The following is a 21,290-nucleotide window of genomic DNA, read 5'->3' on the forward strand; positions in this document are numbered from 1 at the left end:
CTGGTATTGGAGTATAGTTCCTGGAGGACTGCAAACAGAGTATATGTCTTCTGTATCTATTTAGTGTTTTAATGCAGAATAATTGTTCAATCAACTGTTTGCCTGGGTCAAATCTGTTCTTAACCTCACATGACAAAAAAGCTAAAAAGGAGAAAATGGTAGGGAATTTCAGGAAGAGATAAGACTTTTGCTTCCCATGTTCTCATCTTCCATTACTGGGTAATAATCCGCCAACAATCTTCTCCTGAGTATTCAAAGGTCTTGAATTATTTACATAGGCCATTGTAGCATTGGCTATTTCCCTACTTTTACTAAATAGAATTTCCTTTGATAGCTTAGATCCACTGGGATTTCTGAAGGTCACCTGTCTCAATAATGAAAGTACCAAAAAAAAAAAAAAAAAAGGAAAAGACTACAACAAAAAAAAATTTCACAGGTACAATTAAATAAAGAGGAGAGGGTTGTAATTTACCCTGGGCATTACTATGGATATAGTACTCCAGTTCTGAAACGGAGATAAAATTCTGTCAAAGATATGTCCTGCATTAGAAATCCTGTCTTTAAGTACATTTAATACCCTTTAAATACCTTTAAAAGTCAATCTTTGCTATTCTTTTTCCTGAAATGTACATCATTTGACAGATTTAAAATAACATCGTCATCGAAGTTTTTGTTCAAGCCATACTACAAAATGCAGAGTTTGACTGTCCCATGCACGCACCGAATTCCTTTGATGGCATGGCTCCTAAGTCATGTCTGCTTACGTGTTAATTTTTTCCTTCTCTTAAGACGGCTATGAGTAAATGGAAACATTCAAACCAGGAAAACTGAGGTTCTGTGTTGAGGGTAGATAATCTAACATAACAGAAATTATGAATAGACTCTACGTTTTATAATTTAATATCAGCAATACCAACTGGAAAGTAGTCAATAAGAAATTGTAAAATTTCACTGACAACATTTTGAGAATGATTCATTCAGTTCACTTAATGTTTTCCACAACTAACCACTTACTTGCAAGAACTAGCAAGATAAACCTTCTACTAGCCGTAATCTTGCTATTGATTACACAAGTCGGCTTCGGCTAAACTAAACTGACATTTATATGGCTAACTTAGCAGGCATGAAATTTTAAGGAGTTTATTGCTTTGCCCTGAGGGCCGTAGCATCACATAACATAAAAGGCTTTGATCTGGCTTCTGAGGTAGAAGGAAAGAAAATGTATATACATGTAGCAGTTCTTTTTTTCTCATACAGCCATTTAGCTACACAGTGGATTACACTGTTTTTATTGGAGTGACTGCACAGGAAGGTACGTTTTAGTGAATGGATTTATAAATACATGTTATCTGGCTGCATTCAGCTGTTAATAAGCGTAATGAAAAAGAGAAGCATCAAATTAAGCATGATTAAACTTGAGAAACAAGCCTTTTATAATTCTAAACTTTTTTAGAGTCTAGATGAGGAAAAAAGTTCCCTGAATTCACAGCGCATTCAAGAGATGTGTCTAAAACAACGATAATAAAGGCAGAAACTAGTATGATTCATTATTACTGTCTCCATAATGCTATTTGTTATTAAATTTGAATGGCCCACTTCTATTTCTATACTGTACTTCTTATCATAGTAGAAAATAACTTCAATTTCCTATTTAACATTGCTGCAGTGCTATTTTAGGATATGGTACTCAATCTATGATCCTGCTCTTTTGATAGATTTTATTGTTTCTTTTTCATTAATACTGACTGAATGAATATTATTGCCCTCCTCTTTACTCCTTTAAGTCCACTTACTTTCAGTAATTCAATCATTTAGTTATAGCTTCGATCCTAGTTTTAAATAGGTTTCCATGTAAATTCTCTTCTCTTTAAAGTTGGTCTGATGTTTAGAACTCATTCTATTAAGGTTCCAAATGCCCATTTCAATACTGTAAAACTATTTTATTTTTGTAGACTATTATGAAAACAATTCCCTTTGAATAATTTTCTATACATCAGGTTGCAATCAATAATGCTATTAGTACATATTATTTGAATTAATAATTCAGGGAATATCTGCTAAAATGCACTCTATTGAATAAACTGAGAATGTGATTTTTTTTTTTTACAAATGCTTAAATTTTTACAGATAACTGGATTTGAGACCTCATAAATATTATGACATTCCTTTTTTTTTAATTCTCTCTCTCTCTTTTTTTTTTAAAACAATATTCACTTAGTGGGATGCCTGGCTGGCTCAGTCCGGAGAGCATGTGACTCTTGATCTCAGGATTGTGAGCTGGAGTCCCATTGGGTGTAGAGATTACTTAGATAAATAAATAATTAAAAAAATAAAACAATATTGATTTAGTTACCTTTAATTGGAAGCAATCTCAAAATTTAAAATGTGTGGAGTAATGTTTAATTTGTATTACACACCTGTTTTTCCATGTAGAGTAAAACAATCTTTGCAATATATCCTAAAAATTATGCTTCATCAGAGAAATATATTTTTAAAGTATCACCAGTTTGAAGTTCATGACAGTCGTGAATATTTATTGTGTCTTTAAAATGCTATGTAAGCAGGCTAGCAGGAAGCGAATAACATTGGCTTTTGTGAAAGGTAAGAAAATATAACCAGAACACAAAGCCCATATAAAATAAACTTATTTCGCATGATACAGGAAATAATGGTATATATATCTCTCAGGGAGATTAAAAGATAAATCATGAGGTTGTTAATAAACTGGAAAATAAATTTTCACCACAAAGAATCACAGCAAGTTTTGTAAATATTTTACTATTAAAATTTTTAAATATAAAACTATAAAGAGAAAAAAAAAGTCCCACTTCTCATATAATCAACCAGCACTGTTGATTTTGAAAATATAAATAGGTATGTTTAAAATTCAAATGTATAGAATGAAAAAGAAAGTTCCAGGCTCCCTTCCACATTTCCCTATCCTTCTTGTCATATGTACCTACTGTTAACATTCTTTTTTTTGCATTTCACAATAATAAACAGATAGATAGGTAAATAAATTCATGTCAGCTCATATCTTTTGATAGAAACATAGATTTTTTATACAATTTATTCTTTCAGTATACAGTACACTATACTATAAACATTCTATCTACTGCCTTTTGTTATAGTATATTTTGAGTATATTTTCGTATCAGCATAATAAAGATCTAATTCATTCTCTGTATGTAACTATATTATACACACACTCTTACCAGAATTTTTAAAATAACTTCTGCTTATTCAACTTTACATTATTATACTTTTTTTTGCTACTATATGCAATACTGCAAAACACAGCCTGTTGTATGTAAGCATATTTTTTAAGTATAATCCTATGACAAATCATTATTTATAGAATCTACTGTTCATAAAGTAACTGCAGTTTTAATTTGTGTAGATATCATCAATTTTGGCCCTAAAGAGGTTAGGAATTGTCATGAATTTACTCCCTAACTGTATTCTATCTCTCTCTCTGTTTCCTTGTCTTTCTCTCTTTTTCTCGCAATTACGAGATATCTGACAGTTAAAAAAAAAAAAAAAAGAAAGATACCTGTTGGTACTTTTATTTTATTAATTACAAGTGAGGTATATATCCTTCTATGTATGTACTAATGTTTCTAATTGCTCTGTTATCTTGCTCTCAATTGCTGATTTACATCTCTTTATAATTTGTTTTCTAAATCTTGACTGAGCCTTTTGTATAATATAGGTGTTTGTAAAAATATGTTTTTCCTACTTCTTATTTCTCACTTTCTTTGCTGTCATTATTTTGCAAAACAAAATATTTGTACTCCCCTTTGTGGCTTTTTATTACAAGGACTGAAAAGCAGGTCCTGATTACATGATTTCTTTTTTTTCTGATTAAATGATTTCTGATTAGCAATTGAAAGGATTTCTCTACCTCTGGATCATAAATATATCAAAACCTTGTTTTACTTAGAATAATGTTGTTAAGTGAAAGTATGTTGTAATCCAGATATAGAATTTAAAGGTTTCTAGTAGTCACATTAAAAAAGAAAAAGAAACAAGTATTTATTTTAATAAACTATTTTAACTCAATATATCCAAATTACTATTTCAACATGGAATTAATATAAAAATTATTAATGAGATATCCTATAGTATTTTAAGATGTATTTTACACTTACGTGTCAAATTGAAGCAAAGCTGTCATTGGAAATACTTGATCTGTATTTTAATTTTATAAAATTTACAGTTTAAAACACAGATTGACATATTAAGTTCTTCCAATCATGCCTGACTATTTTCTAATAACTGAATCAAATATCAGGTTTTTTTTTTTAAGATTTTATTTATTTATGTGACAGAGACACAGCCAGCGAGAGAGGGAACACAGCAGGGGAGTGGGAGAGGAAGAAGCAGCAGGCTCCCAGCGGAGGAGCCCGATGTGGGACTCGATCCCAGAACGCCGGGATCACGCCCTGAGCCGAAGGCAGATGCTTAACGACTGCGCTACCCACGCACCCCCTCAAATATCAGTTTTAAAGTTAAATATAAATTAAATTAAATTAAAACTGTAGTTGCCATTTACAACAGCCATAGTTCAAGTATTCAAAAGCCACATGGAGGGAGGTTGGGAAGATGGCGAGGGGTAGGTGACCCCTTTTTCAGCCGGTCCCCTGAGTCGAGCTGGATAGGTACCAGACCAGCCTGAACAACCACGGAACCAGCCTGAGATGCAGGAAGATGCATCTGGGTCTCTACAAATGAACATCTCCAGCGCTGAGTATTGAGGTACGAAGCGGGGAGCCGTGAAACCGCGCACAGATATCGGAAGATAAACGGAACGGGGAGGGAGCCGCTGCGATCAGGCGCCGGGAAGTGGTAGCCACTTGCACGGGAGAGCGGGTGGACTCGCGGATGACGGCACCCGCGAGAGAGCGGACTGAGACCGTGAGCCGGGAACCCGCGCCACCAGACTGAAACGGAGTTCCCGTGCGCTCACTGGAACCAGACTGAGACGGGAGCTCCGGGAGCGTGTACGGGGGCGGCTGGCGGCGTTAGAAACACAAAGGACAGAGACGTGCGGGCCCTGGAAGTGAGGGCTGGGACGCACATCCCTGGACACTGCAGGGTTGAGCAGCACCAACAGTAACAGAGATAAAGTGGCCAGAACATTAGTAGAGAACGGGCCGCAATCCCTCTGTTCTGTGACAGAGGCTGAAATTCGGCCGCTGCTGCTCTGACTCTCAGAAGAGGCACAGCAAACCGCCAGGGAAAGCCGCCAGAGAACAAAAGCCTGGAAACACTGGCTCACAGTGTGCTCATCCCCATCCCCCCTCGCAGGGGACACGGAGACTCTACCCAAACAGGGTTGCCTGAGTATTGGTGCGGCAGGCACCTCCCCCAGAAGGCAGGCTGAAAAATCAAGAAGCCCACATCCCGGGGCGCCTTGGTGGCACAGTCATTAAGCGCCTGTCTTGGGCTCAGGGCGTGATCCCGGCGTTCCAGAAAGGAGTCCCTCATCGGGCTCCTCCGCTGGGAGCCTGCTTCTTCCTCTCCCACTCCCCTGCTTGTGTTCCCTCTCTCGTTGGTTGTCTCTCTGCCACATAAATAAATAAAATTTTTAAAGAAGATGCCCACATCCCTAAGATCCCTGTAAAACAAGTGCACACTGCCTGGGTCCCGGTCAATAATTTGGGCTCTGGACAACCCCGCAACCTCTCCTCATCAGAATGACGAGAAATCGTCCCCCCCAGCAAAGAAAAGACAATGAGTCTGTGGCCTCTGCCACAGAACTAATGGATATGGATATAACCAAATTATCAGAAATGGAGTTCAGAGTAACAATGGTCAAGATGATGTGTAGACTTGAAAAAAGTATTAACGAAAATGTTAATGAGAATATAGAATCTCTAAGGGCGGAAATGAGAGCGAACTTGGCAAAAATTAAAAATTCTATGAGCCAAATGCAGTCAAAACTAGAGGCTCTGACGGCCAGGGTCACTGAGGCAGAAGAACGTATTAGCGAATTGGAGGATAGGTTAGTAGAAGAAAAAGCGAAAACAGAATCTGGACTCAAAAAAATCCACGCTCAGGAATGTAGGTTACCGGAGATTACTGACTCAATGAAACAATCCAATGTCAGAATCATCGGCATCCTCGAGGGGATGGAGAAAAACAGAGGTCTAGAAGAGATATTTGAACAAATTGTAGCTGAAAACTTCCCTAATCTAGCAAGGGAAACAAACATTCATGTCCAAGAGGCAGAGAGGAGCCCTCCCAAGCTCAACCACGACAAACCTACACCACGTCACGTCATAGTGCATTTCGCAAATATTAGATCCAAGGATACAGTATTGAAAACGGCCAGGGCAAAGAAATCTCTCATGTACCAAGGCAAAGGTATCAGAATTACGTCAGACCTGTCTACACAGACCTGGAATGAGAGAAAGGGTTGGGGGGGGGGGCAATTTTAAAGCTCTTTCAGAGAAAAACATGTAGCCAAGGATCCTTTATCCAGCAAGGCTGTCATTCAGAATTTATGGAGAGATAAAGACCTTCCAGAATTGCCAGTCATTGACCAATTTCTTAACCATGAAACCAGCCCTACAGGAGATATTAAGGGGGGTTCTATAAAGGTAAAAAGGTCCCAAGAGTGATACAGAACAGAAAGTCACAATCTATAGAAACAAAGACTTTACAGGCAACATGGCATCATTAAAATCATATCTCTCAATAATCAGTCTCAATGTAAATGGCCTAAATGCTCCCATAAAGCCACAGGGTTGCAGATTGGATAAAAAGACATGACCCATCCATTTGCTGTCTACAAGAGACTCATTTTGAACCTAAAGATACATTCAGACTGAAAGTAAAGGGATGGAATACCATCTTTCATGCCAATGGACCTCAAAAGAAAGCTAGGGTAGCAATTCTTATATCAGATAGATTGGATTTTAAACTAAAGATTATAGTTAGAGACACAGGAGGGCACAATATTATTCTTAAAGGATGTATCCAACAAGCGGATATGACAATTATAAATATATATGCCCCCAACAGGGGAGCAGCAAGATACACAAGCCAACTCTTAACCAGAATAAAGAGACATATAGATAAAAATACATTAATAGTAGGAGACCTCAACACCCCACTATCAGAAATAGACAGAACACCCTTGCAAAAACTCAGTAAAGAAACAAAGGCTTTGAATGCCATACTCGACGAGTTGGACCTCATAGATATATATAGAACACTACACCCCAGAACCAAAGAATACTCATTCTATTTTAATGCCCATGGAACATTCTCAAGAATAGACCATGTTCTGGGACACAAAACAGGTCTCATGCGATACCAAGAGACTTGGTATTATTCCATGAATATTCTCAGACCACGACGCTTTGAAATTGGATCTCAACCACAAGGAAAAATTTGGAAGAAACTCAAAACACTTGGAGACTAAGAACCTTCCTGCTCAGGAATGATTCAATAAACCAAGAAATCAAAAATCAATTTAAACAATTTATGGAGACCAACGAGAATGAAAACACAACAGTCCAAAACCTTTGGGATACTGCAAAGGCAGTCCTAAGGGGGAAATACATAGCCATCCAAGCCTCACTCAATAGAACAGAAAAATCTAAAATGCAGTTTTTATATTCTCACCTCAAGAAGCTGGAACAGCAACAGAGGGACAGGCCTAACCCACGCACAAGAAAGCAGTTGACCAAGATTAGAGCAGAAATCAACGAATTAGAAACCAGAGCAGATCAACAGAACTAGAAGCTGGTTCTTTGAGAGAATTAATAAAATTGACAGACCACTGGCAAGACTTATCCAAAAGAATAGAGAAAGGACCCAAATTAATAAAATTATGAATGAAAAAGGAGAGGTCACAACCAACACCAATGAAATTGGAAGGATTATTAGAAACTTTTATCAACAGCTTTATGCCAATAAATTAAGCAATCTGGAAGAGATGGAGGCCTTCCTGGAAACCCATAAACTACCAAGACTGAAATAGGAAGAAATTGATTTTTTAAACAGGCCAATTAATTATGATGAGATTGAGTCAGTGAAAAACAATCTTCCAAAAAATAAAACTCCAGGCCCGGACGGTTTTCCTGAGGAATTCTACCAAACATTCAAAGAAGAAATAATACCTATTCTCCTAAAGCTATTTCAAGAAATAGAAACAGAAGGAAAGCTACCAAACTCATTCTATGAGGCCAATATTACCTTGATCCCCAAACCAGGGAAAGACCCAATCAAAAAGGAGAATTATAGACTGATTTCCCTAATGAATATGGACACCAAAATCCTCAACAAGATCCTGGCTAATAGAATCCAACTGTACTTTAAAAGGATTATCCATCATGACCAAGTGGGATTCATCCCTGGGATGCAAGGGTGGTTCAACATTCGCAAATCTATCAGTGTCTTAGATTTTATCCAGAAACAAAAATTCAGAAATCATATGATTCTCTCAATAGATGCAGAAAAAGCATTTGACAAAATACAGCATCCTTTCCTGATTAAAACCCTTCAGAGTGTAGGAATAGATGGTACATTTCTCAAGATCATAAAAGCCATCTATGAAAAGCCTACAGCAAATATTATTCTCAATGGGGAAATGCTGGAAGCCTTTCCCTTAAGATCAGGAACACGACAAGGATGCCCACTCTCGCCACTATTATTCAACATAGTACTAGAAGTCCTTGCAACAGCAATCAGACAACAAAAAGGAATAAAAGGTATCCAAATCAGCAAAGAAGAAGTCAAACTGACTCTCTTTGCAGATGACATGATACTCTATATGGAAAACCCAAAAGAATCCACTCCCAAACTATTAGAAGTTATAGAGCAATTCGGTAATGTGGCAGGATACAAAATCAATGCTCAGAAATCAGTTGCATTTCTATACACGAATAATGAGACTGAAGAAAGAGAAATTAGGGAATCCATCCCATTTACAATAGTACCAAAAACCATATGTTACCTTGGAATTAACTTAACCAGAGACGTAACGGATCTATATTCTAGAAACTATACATCACTCTTGAAAGACATTGAGGAAGACACAAAAAAGATGGAAAAATATCCCATGCTCATGGATCGGAAGAATTAACATAGTTAAAATGTCCATGCTACCCAGAGCAATCTACACTTTCAATGCTGTTCAGATCAAAATACCAATGACATTTTTCAAGGAACTGGAACAAATGGTCCTTAAATTTGTATGGAACCAGAAAAGACCCCGAATCACCAAGGAACTGTTGAAAAGGAAAAACAAAGCTGGGGGCATCACAATGCCAGATTTTGAGCTGTACTACAAAGCTGTGATCACAAAGACAGCATGGTACTGGCACAAAAACAGACACATAGACCAATGAACAGAATAGAGAACCCAGAAATGGACCCTCGGCTCTTTGGGCAACTAATCTTTGACAAAGCAGGAAAAAACATCCAGTGGAAAAAAGACAGTCTCTTCAATAAATTGTGCTGGGAAAATTGGACAGCTACATGCAAAAGAATGAAACTTGAACACTCTCTCACACCATACACAAAGATAAACTCCAAATGGATGAAAGACCTCGACGTGAGACAGGAATCCATCAAAATCCTAGAGGAGAACATAGGCAACAACCTCTACGACATCGGCCAAAGCAACCTTTTTAATGACACATCTCCAAAGGCAAGAGAAACAAAAGAAAAAAATGAACATGTGGGACTTCATCAAGATGAAAAGCTTCTGCACAGCCAAGGAAACAATAAAAAAAACTAAGAGGCAGCCCACGGAATGGGAGAATATATTTGCAAATGACGCTACAGATAAAAAAAACTGGTATCTAAGATCTACAAAGAACTTCTCAAACTCAATACGCGAGAAACAAATAAACAAATCCAAAAATGGGCAGAAGATATGAACAGACACTTTTCCAATGAAGACATACAAATGGCCAACAGACACATGAAAAAATGTTCAAAATCATTGGCCATCAGGGAAATTCAAATCAAAACCACACTAAGATACCACCTTACGCCAGTTAGAATGGCAAAAATTAACAAGGCAGGAAACAGCAATTGCTGGAGAGGATGTGAAGAAAGGGGATCCCTCCTACATTGTTGGTGGGAATGCAGGTTGGTGCAGCCACTCTGGAAAACAGTGTGGAGGTCCCTTAAAAAGTTAAAAACTGAGCTACCCTATGACCCAGGCATTGCACTACTGGGTATTTACCCCAAAGATACAGACGTAGTGAAGAGAAGGGCCATATGCACCCCAATGTTCATAGCAGCATTGTCCACAATAGCTAAATCGTGGATGGAACCGAGATGCCCTTCAACAGATGACTAGATTAAGAAGCTGTATATATTCCATATATACAATGGAATATTACTCAGCTATCAGAAAGAACGAGTTTTCAACATTTGCTGCAACATGGATGGCACCGGAAGAGATAATGCTAAGTGAAATAAGTCAAGCAGAGAAAGACAATTATCATATGGTTTCTCTCATCTATGGAACATAAGAACTAGGAAGATCGGTAGGGGAAGAAAGGGATAAAGAAACGGGGGGATAATCAGGAGGGGGAATGAAGCATGAGAGACTATGGACTCTGGGAAACAAACTGAGGGCTTCAGAGGGGAGGGGGGTGGGGGAATGGGACAGACTGGTGATGGGTAGTAAGGAGGGCACGTATTGCATGGTGCACTGGGTGTTATCCGCAACTAATGAATCATCGAGCTTTACATCAGAAACCAGGGATGTACTGTATGGTGACTAACATAATATAACAAAAAACATTTAAAAAAAATAAAGGCAAGAGATAAATTCCTAAAAAAAAAAAAAAAAAAAAGCCACATGGAGCTAGCAGCTGTCATATTAGAACAGTTGTAGAAATTTTACAGATTAGTTGTTTAGACGGTTAATTTATTGGTTTACATGAGTTTGGGATCCAGCTTCAGTTTTCTCCCAAAGAGTTAAGCATTTTTACTAGCATCACTTTTTTTTTTAATATTTTTTTTTTTACAACTAATTTTTGTTGCCAACAAAATTCCTATCCTTTGCTTCTATTTCTGAATTGTTTCTTCTGTTTCATTGAATGTCTTCTACTTTCTTCTCTGGATTTTGTTATTTCCTAATCAACCTGGTATAATCCAATTCAGGCTTCTTGTTTTTAACTAAATAACTATACAGTTACTTCCTAAAGTGCTCTGAAGGAAACCTTTTCATTTTAGCTAACATTTCAATTTTAATACTGTCAGAGTAGATAACATTGTAGTTTAAAAGTATTCACATTTTTTCCCACTTTCACTGAGAATTTTGGCTTTAGTCGTATTTTTCTAACTATGTATTTTCCCCATTTACAGGAATCAGATTTATCCTTAAATTCTTCATTAAGAATTCTGAGTTAGGGACATTTATCCTCTCCAATTTACTGTTTTCTGATAATCATTTTTGCTTAAGATTTTATTTATTTGAGAGAGTACAAGCAGGGGGGAGGTGTAGAGGGACAAGCAGACTCCCTGCTGAGCAGGGAGCCCAATGTGGGACTTGACCTCAGGACCCTGGGATCAAGACCTGAGCCGAAGGCAGATGCTTAACCACTGAGCCATCCAGGTGCCCCTTTTCGCTAAGTTTTTGATAAAACTTGTACCACGGAAGAGGTGTTCAGTCTGCTCTTCAACACACTAAAATATTTTTTATCAAAATTAAATGATCATTTGGTTTTAAAGACTGAAGGCAGAACACGATCCGCTGTTTTACACTCAGCACTGCATTTTACATAAGTTTCCTCCTTAGGCGCCCAGACATCCCCTGTGACTTGTAACCCGCAGTGGCAATGCTCATAGCAGTCTCCCCAGCGGAATCCACCCGACTCTGCCTTGCTTTTATTAGGGAGTAGGATACCCATCTTCAATTTCTTCCACTTTTCAGTTTTAATTCCTTCCGTCCAAGTTCATATTCTTGGATACAGGTGATACAGGTGAAGAAAGAACCGAATCATCATTCTGACGGGCCCACACCAGAGTGACTCCAGCTACCTTTACATTCGACACAAGCATGAAATCCACAGGGTACCAAGTGCATGTGCTGCTGGAGAGACTCTACCACAGGGCATTTGCTTTACCTCTGCGGTACTGGTGCAGGGAAGATGCAGAATTCTTAATAATGCCTTTATTCGTATAATTTATTCTTCTCTTATTTTCTTGGTAAGACCCATATAAAAAGGTGCCACATTCTAAAGGAGCATAAATTCAACTCCAAAAGGCTTGAAAATGATGTAATTTTCATGCAGCATGCTTGAAAAGGAAGCCTGGAAACTGGAATTCCATCCTTATACACAGCACTGATGTTCTAAAATTCATCTTTGGACAGATTTTCCTTTAAACTTCTTATCATCTCAAAGGTTGCTCCCTCAAATTTGGTGTCTATCCCAAACTTCATTCTGTCTTTAACTAATTTCACCCTTTCACTGTGCGGATATTACCTCTTCTCTGATAAACAGATTTAGTTTCCTTTTAATGTAAACCAAATTTGCTTTTCCTTGATTATTCTATTTTTCTGTACTTCTCCATATCAAAAGACAGAGCTACCAGAACTAAGTAGAAAGAAGAGAAGGTGGAATTAGCTGAAAGAGTGCATACACCTGAATATTCTCTACACTGTACTTATGAAACTATATTTGATATGGATTGTTCTTTTACCTAACCCTGTCACACAGAAAGTTTTCAAATTATTCTCCATACAGAAATTACATCCATCTATATATATTTACATAGGTTTCGTCTGCCTTTTTAAGCATCTTCTGATAGTTATCATTATTCACCATATTATTGGATTAAGACAAAATATTGTCTAAACCAAGCAGTCTTCTCCACAAAAATTAAATACTAGACACTAACTCTTTTTTTACTTTTTAGTAAAACTGTTTCTTCTAAATTTACAAAATGCCTAAGAATGAAATTTTTTTCCGAAGCAAATGATACTTTATGTAACACTAAATGTCTTTCTAGGGGGGTGGGGGTTAGGGGCACTATTTGATGGTATGGAAGTCATTCTTTGTTTTTTATTTAAATTCTCAATAAATTCTTCACACTTATAGAATATACCCATGATCAAGTCTTTGTGTTTAGATGAAGTTCCTAGGATCCAAACTAAAAGAGAATCTACCATTTATAAAGTTCTAGAAAAGAGAGCTCCCATCATTGACTAGTGCTTCTAATATTTCCTTTATTACCAAGAAAGGATGATGTGGAGGAAAATTTTCTCTTCCCCTATATCTAAAGTAACAAACACATTATTCTTGGGCATATTCCCTCTAGAACTCAGCACTAAGACAAGTTATGCCAAGCAGAATCACCAAAGCCATTTCTAAAATGCAAAACTGTTCTGTTTAGTAATGGCATTTGGATTCACACTATGGGTAGTATCAACATCTATGTATGTACTCTTAAGGTTTCATACACAATCCTTTATCATGTATACATAATTACTACAAAATATGGTTAAGTCCTTAGCAACATATTTATGGGTATGTTTCCAAGGGCAAGGGAAACAAAAGCAAGAATGAACTATTGGGGCTACACCAAATAAAAAGCTTTTACACAGTGAAAGAAACCATCCACAAAACAAAGAGACAATCTACTGAAGGGGAGAAGAAATTTGCAAATGATATGTCTAACAGGAAGTTAATATCCACCATATATAAAGAATTTATACAACTCAACACCAAAACAAACAAACAAAACCTGATTTTAAAAATGGGCAGAGCACCTGAATGGACATTTAAGAAAATATATAGATGGCCAGTAAACACATGAAAAGATGCTCAACATTACTTATCATCAGGGACATGCAAACCAAAACCACAGGAGATATTACTTCATACTAGTCCAACTGATTAGTATCAAAAGGATAAGAAATAACAGGTGGAAAAAGAAAGTCCTCCTGAACTACTGGTGGGAATGGAAACTGGTGCATCCACTGATGAAATGGGGTGTCTCAATAAATTACAAATACAAATATCATCTGATCCAGTAATTCTCCTACTGGGTTTTTACCCAAAGAAAATGAAAACACTAATTCAAAAAGATAGATGCACACCTATGTTTATGTAACATTATTTAAAATAGCCAAGATATGGAAGCAACCTAAGTGCCCATCAGATGAATGGACAAAGAAGTGGTACACACACACACAAACACACACACACACACACACACACACATACACACACACACACACACACACACACACACACAAGAATATTACTCAGCCATAAAAAAAATGAGCTCTTGCCATCTGCAACAACATGGATGGACCACGCTAAGTGAAATAAATCAGGGAAGACAAATACCATATGATTTTATTTATATGCGGAATCTAAAAAACGGAACGAATGAACAAACAAGCAGAAAATAAACTCTTAAATGCAGAGAACCAACTGGTGGTTGCCAGAGGGGAGGTGGGTGGGTGAAACAGATAAAGGGGATTAAGAAGTAGAAACTTCCAAATTATAAAATATATAAGCTACAGAAGGTGAAAAGTATAAGATAAAAAAAAAAGTAAGGCTAATTTATGAAAAACCATTGCTTAAAAGCCTCTCAGGATGCTATCAGTAAACTGCAGAGGCAAAATGGAAAAGTCAAGAATTGTAGGCTGAATTAAAAATTTAGGTAGATATAACTTTTGAGAGAAATATCTGAAAATAAAATATCCACAAGATACAGCACGGTGACAGAACTAGAGATAGCCAATGTTTCTGAATATCAGAAATGGATATTTCTACACAGTGCATTTGCTACTACAAATCCCGAGAAAAATCGAAGTTATTGTTGTGCTTGAGCATAATGAAATTCTAAAATACAAACCCCAAAATACCATGGACTTCATATTATTCATTTCTCTAGAAGAGAAAGAGAATAGGGTTTTTTTGGGTTTTTTTTGTTTTTTTGGTTTTGTTGTTTGTTGTTGTTATTGGCTAGGTAGTCATCTCTGCCACATTTGTGAAGAAATTTGAGAATCTAGCCTGGCTTCACATCCCAGGCAGAATTTTAAAAAATACGAATATGTGAGATCCAGTCAGTCTTAGATATGGTATTGCACAACAAAGATAATGAAAGAATAATTAGTGGAGAAATGATGCCATGTGAGTATTTTTTTATGATGGCTACCGACAAGATCAAAAACAGACCTTTCCCTTTGCTTCTACCTAATGACAAAGTCAGACACAGTTCCTTCCTCTTTCACCCCTAGTCAGTGTGAGTAGTTAGGATTTGAATGGTTTGTCCCTCAGAAACTGGCCTGACACAGAGATAAACACTTCTCATTTATCTAAGTGTCTGACACATTCCCTACATACAAAATAACCCTGACGGTAAAGCACCTAGCTTTCCCCGCTCCTTATAAAAATTGCTAAGGCAAAAATACTCTGTTAAACTCTGATTTTCAGATGTGGCCTGTTCTCCCCATTGCAGTTGCCCAATAAAATCGTCTCTTAATTAGCTGGTGAATTTTGTCTTTGACAGTACCATACATCTCCATCAATAATTCTAAATCGATAAAAGAATAAATAATAGCATTTAGATTGAGGCAAGGGATTTAAAGATTGAAAACAATATGGAGGAAACAGATGAATCTGAAACCCATATTTCATTGTCCATCAGTACTTGACAGATAATACAAAATTCTACATTAATGCTTTATAGGCATGAGAGTTTGAACTATTTCAGAAGATCAGTTTCAATGAACGGTGCCTAGAACTATTTCTAGAATAAAGGGAGAATATTCTGTGTGCAGAAAGAAGTAAAAGACTTACCTTTTCTTGACAGTTATGTGATCTTCAGTTTCCATCTCTAAATAAGTTTATTCTTTACCATCTGCTCTATTTTATTGCTACCATGTTTGAAATACATTTAATAAATAGAAGAGATATGAAATTTACCAAAACTCTCAATATGATGTAGAATCAAAGAAAGTAAGAGAGTGCTAAATTCAGAATGACAGAATTATATTGAAAAAAAATTCTACTATTAAATTATTTACAATCTGAGCTACATATATGTATTCTGTTTACCTCATTCACTTTGTCTTTCTTCCTTTTTTGGGCAATTTCTGTGAGTTTCTTCTCATATCCCAATAATTAGAACCATATACAATTCTCACAGTTTATCTTTTGTTTAAAAGATTTTCTTGTCCTATTGGCATCCACAGCCGGGCACCATCTCCATCTCCTTCAGTATTGCCAGGCTTCCCTAATTCTCTCTTAGCTATTGTTTGTCTTCCAAAATGGAAGGACAGATCATAATTCAAATTTCTATCTTTTTGTAACATGTGTATAAAGACAATAATCCATAAATTTTTAAACATTTTTCAAAATTGTCAAGGTCATAATAAAACAAAAGATGATTTAGATATAGTCCTAGATTGGAAGAGACAAAGGAGAAAGGATAATTCATAATTAAATACAATGTGTTATTGAGGATGGAGCCTGGAGAAGACCAACAGCACTACTGGAAAAAATCTGCAGAAACCTGAATCAAGGCTGGAGCTTAGTGGACAGCAGTACACAAATGGTGGTTCTCAGTTTTAACAAATATACCATCATCATATACAACTTTAACACGGGCAAAAATCTAGATGAAGGGCATATGGGGATTCTCTATGATATGTCTGCAATTTTTCTGTAAATCTAAAATTACTACAAAATACAAAATTAAAACCAGAAAACAACAATACAGAAGTACCTACCGTATTCTTCTCCAAGCAGCCTCCATGACGGTAACTTCTCTTGAGAGACTGCTGAAAAATCCTGCTTGTGCTCAATGGGAGGGTTTTCATTTGGATTCAGCGATGTCACTCAATGTTCCCAAACCTGGAGATCAAAGAAATATGTGTCTATCTTCTCCACTCTGATCATCGCTGTGGTTGAGGGCTGTGCTCTTGGCCCACCTTCCCCATCCTTGGCCCACCTTCCCCATAGCTTTCAGTCCCCCTCGCAGGAGCTGTGTTACATGAAGTTCTTGAGGGGAAAAAAAAGTCTGAAGACTCTCTTACGATATAAATCAAACTCTATTTTATTGCAACATTTGGGACCCAAACCATCTTATCATTTATTTCCCTCTTGAACTAGCAACAACCCCACTAATTCACACATACACTTCCTTCAGGGAAAATCAAGTGAAAATCAAGATATGAAAGCTAATATTTGTCTGCTTCTCAAGCTCAGCAATTCATCAGAGCCTCACCAGCATGTCTAATTCCCAAGGCGCACACATGTGCGCGCGCGCACACACACACACAGAATTCTTCATCATTACAAACAATGGGTGAGCGAAATTCTCTCTGAGAGAGTCAAGAAAAATCTCTATTAAAAATAAAAACAGGGGGCACTCAGGTGGCTCAGTCAGTTGAGAATATGACTCTTGGTTCCTGCTTAGGTCATGATCTCATGGGTCTCAGGATCTAGCCCAGTCTTGGGCTCCGTGCTCACAAGGGAGTCTGCTTATTCTCTTCCTCTGCCCCTCCCCACTTGCTCTAGCTCTCTCTCTCTAAAATAAATAAATCTTTAAAAAATAAAAATGAAAGAAATTAAATAATGATGAAAATTGAGTACTAAACATTGGTTATTTGATGGAGCTGGTATTCGTCACTTTCCTTAACTAATGCTAAATCTGCATTTACAACCCTCCCCTGAAACGGCGTAATTCATGCTGTAAAGGCTTGCTAATAGCTAGGCTCCAGTGAAGACACTTCCCTGTAAATATATCATCTGAATCTGAAGTATATATACAATCTTTGACCATATGAAGCAAGGGTTTCATTACCACCATTTTCTGCTTCCCATCATGTATTTAATCACCTCCCATATTCTTTAATGATTAACCCTTCAGCTTCAGGAAGATGTGGCATTTTTCACAGGCTTTCATTTCATCTAAGAAGTTTGTTTCAGGGGCGCCTGGGTGGCACAGCGGTTAAGCATCTGCCTTCGGCTCAGGGCGTGATCCCCGCGTTATGGGATCGAGCCCCACATCAGGCTCCTCCACTATGAGCCTGCTTCTTCCTCTCCCACTCCTCCTGCTTGTGTTCCCTCTCTCGCTGGCTGTCTCTATCTCTGTCGAATAAATAAATAAAATCTTAAAAAAAAAAAAAAAGTTTGTTTCATACACATTCAGCCAATGGCTGTATAGGAGGCAGATGTGACTGGGAGGCATTTATACCCGTTGAAAATCCATTCATAATGTTGTCTGATTCTTAAGCCATGATAATTAATGTTATTTATGTTTTATATAGCTGCCTTTAGTGCTGGAAGTTAAAGGGTTTGAAGAGACATGGGACATTTAAAGGCTTTATTTTTTTCAACTTGGAAGAAAGATGGCATGTAAAAGAGCATTAAAAATTCATAGATGTACAAAGTGCTTTTGGATTTGCTAATTGTTTTCAAAGATTTACACAGTACCTAGAGAAATATAAAGTTATGAGCTATAATAAATTTTTATGTAATTTAAAAAATTGATTTGGATCAGAAGCACTTATTCACCAGTATGGTTGTTATTGACTTTATGTAAGAGCAATAAATATTTTGTATTTAAATGAAAATGGCACATTACTTTACTTGTATCTGCATTTACTCACAACGCTACTGATGTATGATTTTATGCCTGCAAGTAAAAAGAAGGGGGCATGCAACATCAGGAGCAGTTATTTTTGTTGCCCTATTTTTAAAAATTAAATGTTATTTAAAAATATAACTATGTCAAATCATCACCAAGGAAAATTATAACAAAGATAATATTTTCTTAAATATTTATTTATTTAAGATTTTATTTATTTGTTTGAGAAAGAGAGAGAGAGAGAACACAAGCACAGAAGGAGAAGCAGACTCCCCGCTGAGCAGAGAGCCCGATTCAGGGCTTGATCCCAGGAATCCTGAGATCATGACGTGAGCTGAAGGCGGATGCTTAACCAACTGAGCCACCCAAGAGCCCCTTAAATATTTATTAGAAATAAGAAAATATCGGGGGCGCCTGGGTGGCACAGCGGTTAAGCGTCTGCCTTCGGCTGAGGGCGTGATCCCGGCGTTATGGGATCGAGCCCCACATCAGGCTCCTCCGCTATAAGCCTGCTTCTTCCTCTTCCACTCCCCCTGCTTGTGTTCCCTCTCTCGCTGGCTGTCTCTCTCTCTGTCAAATAAATAAATAAAATCTTTAAAAAAAAAAGAAATAAAATATCTTTTTATTTCATATACCTAATTCTCTTTGGTTCATGTACCTAACACACTGTTTTCATATGTTTGTTTTAGTGAACCACACCCCTCCTATAAAAAGATGGAATATATGTTTTCTTCATATATTCCAATATACAAAAACTGTATTAAGTACTTCACATTATAAAAATGTTTTGCAAGTTTTTAATTTTAATTCCAGTATAGTTAACATATGGTGTTAAATATAAATAATTGTTCTTTTACTGATGATTTTGTAAAGGATAATAATCACTAAGGAGACTGAACAATATTATGCCTTTCTAATTGTTTATATTGGAGAAGACTGATAATTGGAAGGCTGACAGAGAAGCTCACAGACTGCAGGCATGCTCTGACAAGGGGGATAAAATTCATCTTTGATAGAGTGGTAGGTCCTTTTCATCTTTGGGAAAAGCCATTACAAGGTTTTTCATACACCTAACCGAGAGCTGACTGTCATGTTTAGTTCTTTGTCTTTGTAGGTCTGTGCAGCCCCACAGAGCAAGACAAACGTTCTCATCAGCTCATTCGGGCGTAGTTTTAATATTCCCTTATTTGATTTCAAAAAAACTTTCCAACTTAGTTTTTTTAGATGTTTCCTATCTTGTTTGCTTTCCTTACAAGTATTTTGACTCTTGCCCCTTGAAAAAAACCTGGATTTCTGAACAAAATGCAACATAGGGTCTTACAGAGTCTATAAAATGGATCTATCCTTTATTCTGGATTCTGATAATGCACAGCAAATCTTCGCAGTTTGACTGTGTTCCTAGGTCCCTGCATTTTAAATACCCAAGAGTGAAATCTAAAGATCATCTCACCAATTTTCCCCTATCTGGCCCTGTAATTATTTCCTAACTTTCTCTTCCTCATCTAAATTCAAATGGACTAGTCCCATGTTTTTCCAGCATAAAGAAATTGTTAGAAGATTATCATGCGTGTGGCGCAGGTTGGCATTGGTGTTTCTAAAGCATGCTTATCAAGCAAATATTCTACGTTAAGTGGAACCGACAACCAGTTTTCAAATAATTTCCTACTATGTGCCATACGTGGAGCTAGGCGCCATGGATATGATGACGAATAAAACTATATATGATTCTTGCCTTAATAAATCTTACAGTCAAATAACGGAGTAACTTCAGCTACAAAACTCACAACTGTTTAAAGTATATGGAAAGAGTGGTAAATATTAGTAGATGGTTCCATTTTAATTATGGAAAATTTCACAAAACTCAAATAGCAACATAATTTCCAATGTTTTGAAATAAATCTAACAAAATATATTTAAGATCTAGACATAAAATACTAAAACATATTCAGAAAACGTAAGATCCTAAATTAGTGGAGTCATACGGCATGTTCATAGTTTGAATACCGTCCTTTCTTCCCAAATTGATCTATAGATTTAATATCATCCCACCTAACATCCCCACATATTTTAGTCAGGTTTGATCAAACCCGAAGTGGAACTACATAGGAGAGGAAAAAAATGGTCTTTTCTATAAAGCATTCAAATATAATTGGATAGCCATTTGGAAGACAAAAACATCAAAACGGACAAATCAAATTTCACAGTACAAATGAAGTTCTAATCCAAGGATATATATATTCGAAAGTGAAAAGCCTAAGAAAAAAGCTTCTAAAAAAAAGTAAATACCTTCTTGACTAAAAAGAGATTTTTTAATTTTTACTTTATTTTTCTTTCTATGCAGGTTTGCCAAATTCAGCAAACAAAACTACATCACCCCTAGTTAAATGTAGATTTCATATAAGCGTTGGATAATCTTCTTTCATGTAAATGCGTACATGCACTTTTCGGTAAATACATATACTGAAATATTTTGTGTGGCTTATCTAAAATTTACATTTAACTGGGTACCTGGTATTTTATCTGACAACTCCATTTCCTGGTAAACAGGTAACAGAATAAAACTGCATGTGGGCGCCAAAAGAGAAGTATAGTAATATTCATAGCAGTATTATTTGGCAGAGTTCCACACTTGACACAACTTAAGTGTCTATCGTCGGTAGAATGATAAAGAAATTGTAATACGTTCATAGAACGAAATACCATAA

General features: G+C 36.7%; 1 long non-coding RNA gene across 1 annotated transcript in view; it reads right to left on the reverse strand.

The window, feature by feature from the left end:
• LOC113255041 (uncharacterized) overlaps positions 1-21,290 on the reverse strand; it is a 214,156-nt gene that overhangs the window by 58,668 nt on the left and 134,198 nt on the right. Inside the window, exon 2 of the long non-coding RNA XR_008957476.1 lies at positions 16,724-16,847. This is a non-coding gene — a long non-coding RNA (uncharacterized LOC113255041). The remainder of the gene's footprint in view (positions 1-16,723; positions 16,848-21,290) is intronic.

This window comes from Ursus arctos, unplaced genomic scaffold (assembly GCF_023065955.2).
Source record: "Ursus arctos isolate Adak ecotype North America unplaced genomic scaffold, UrsArc2.0 scaffold_5, whole genome shotgun sequence".
NCBI classification, from domain to species: domain Eukaryota; kingdom Metazoa; phylum Chordata; class Mammalia; order Carnivora; family Ursidae; genus Ursus; species Ursus arctos.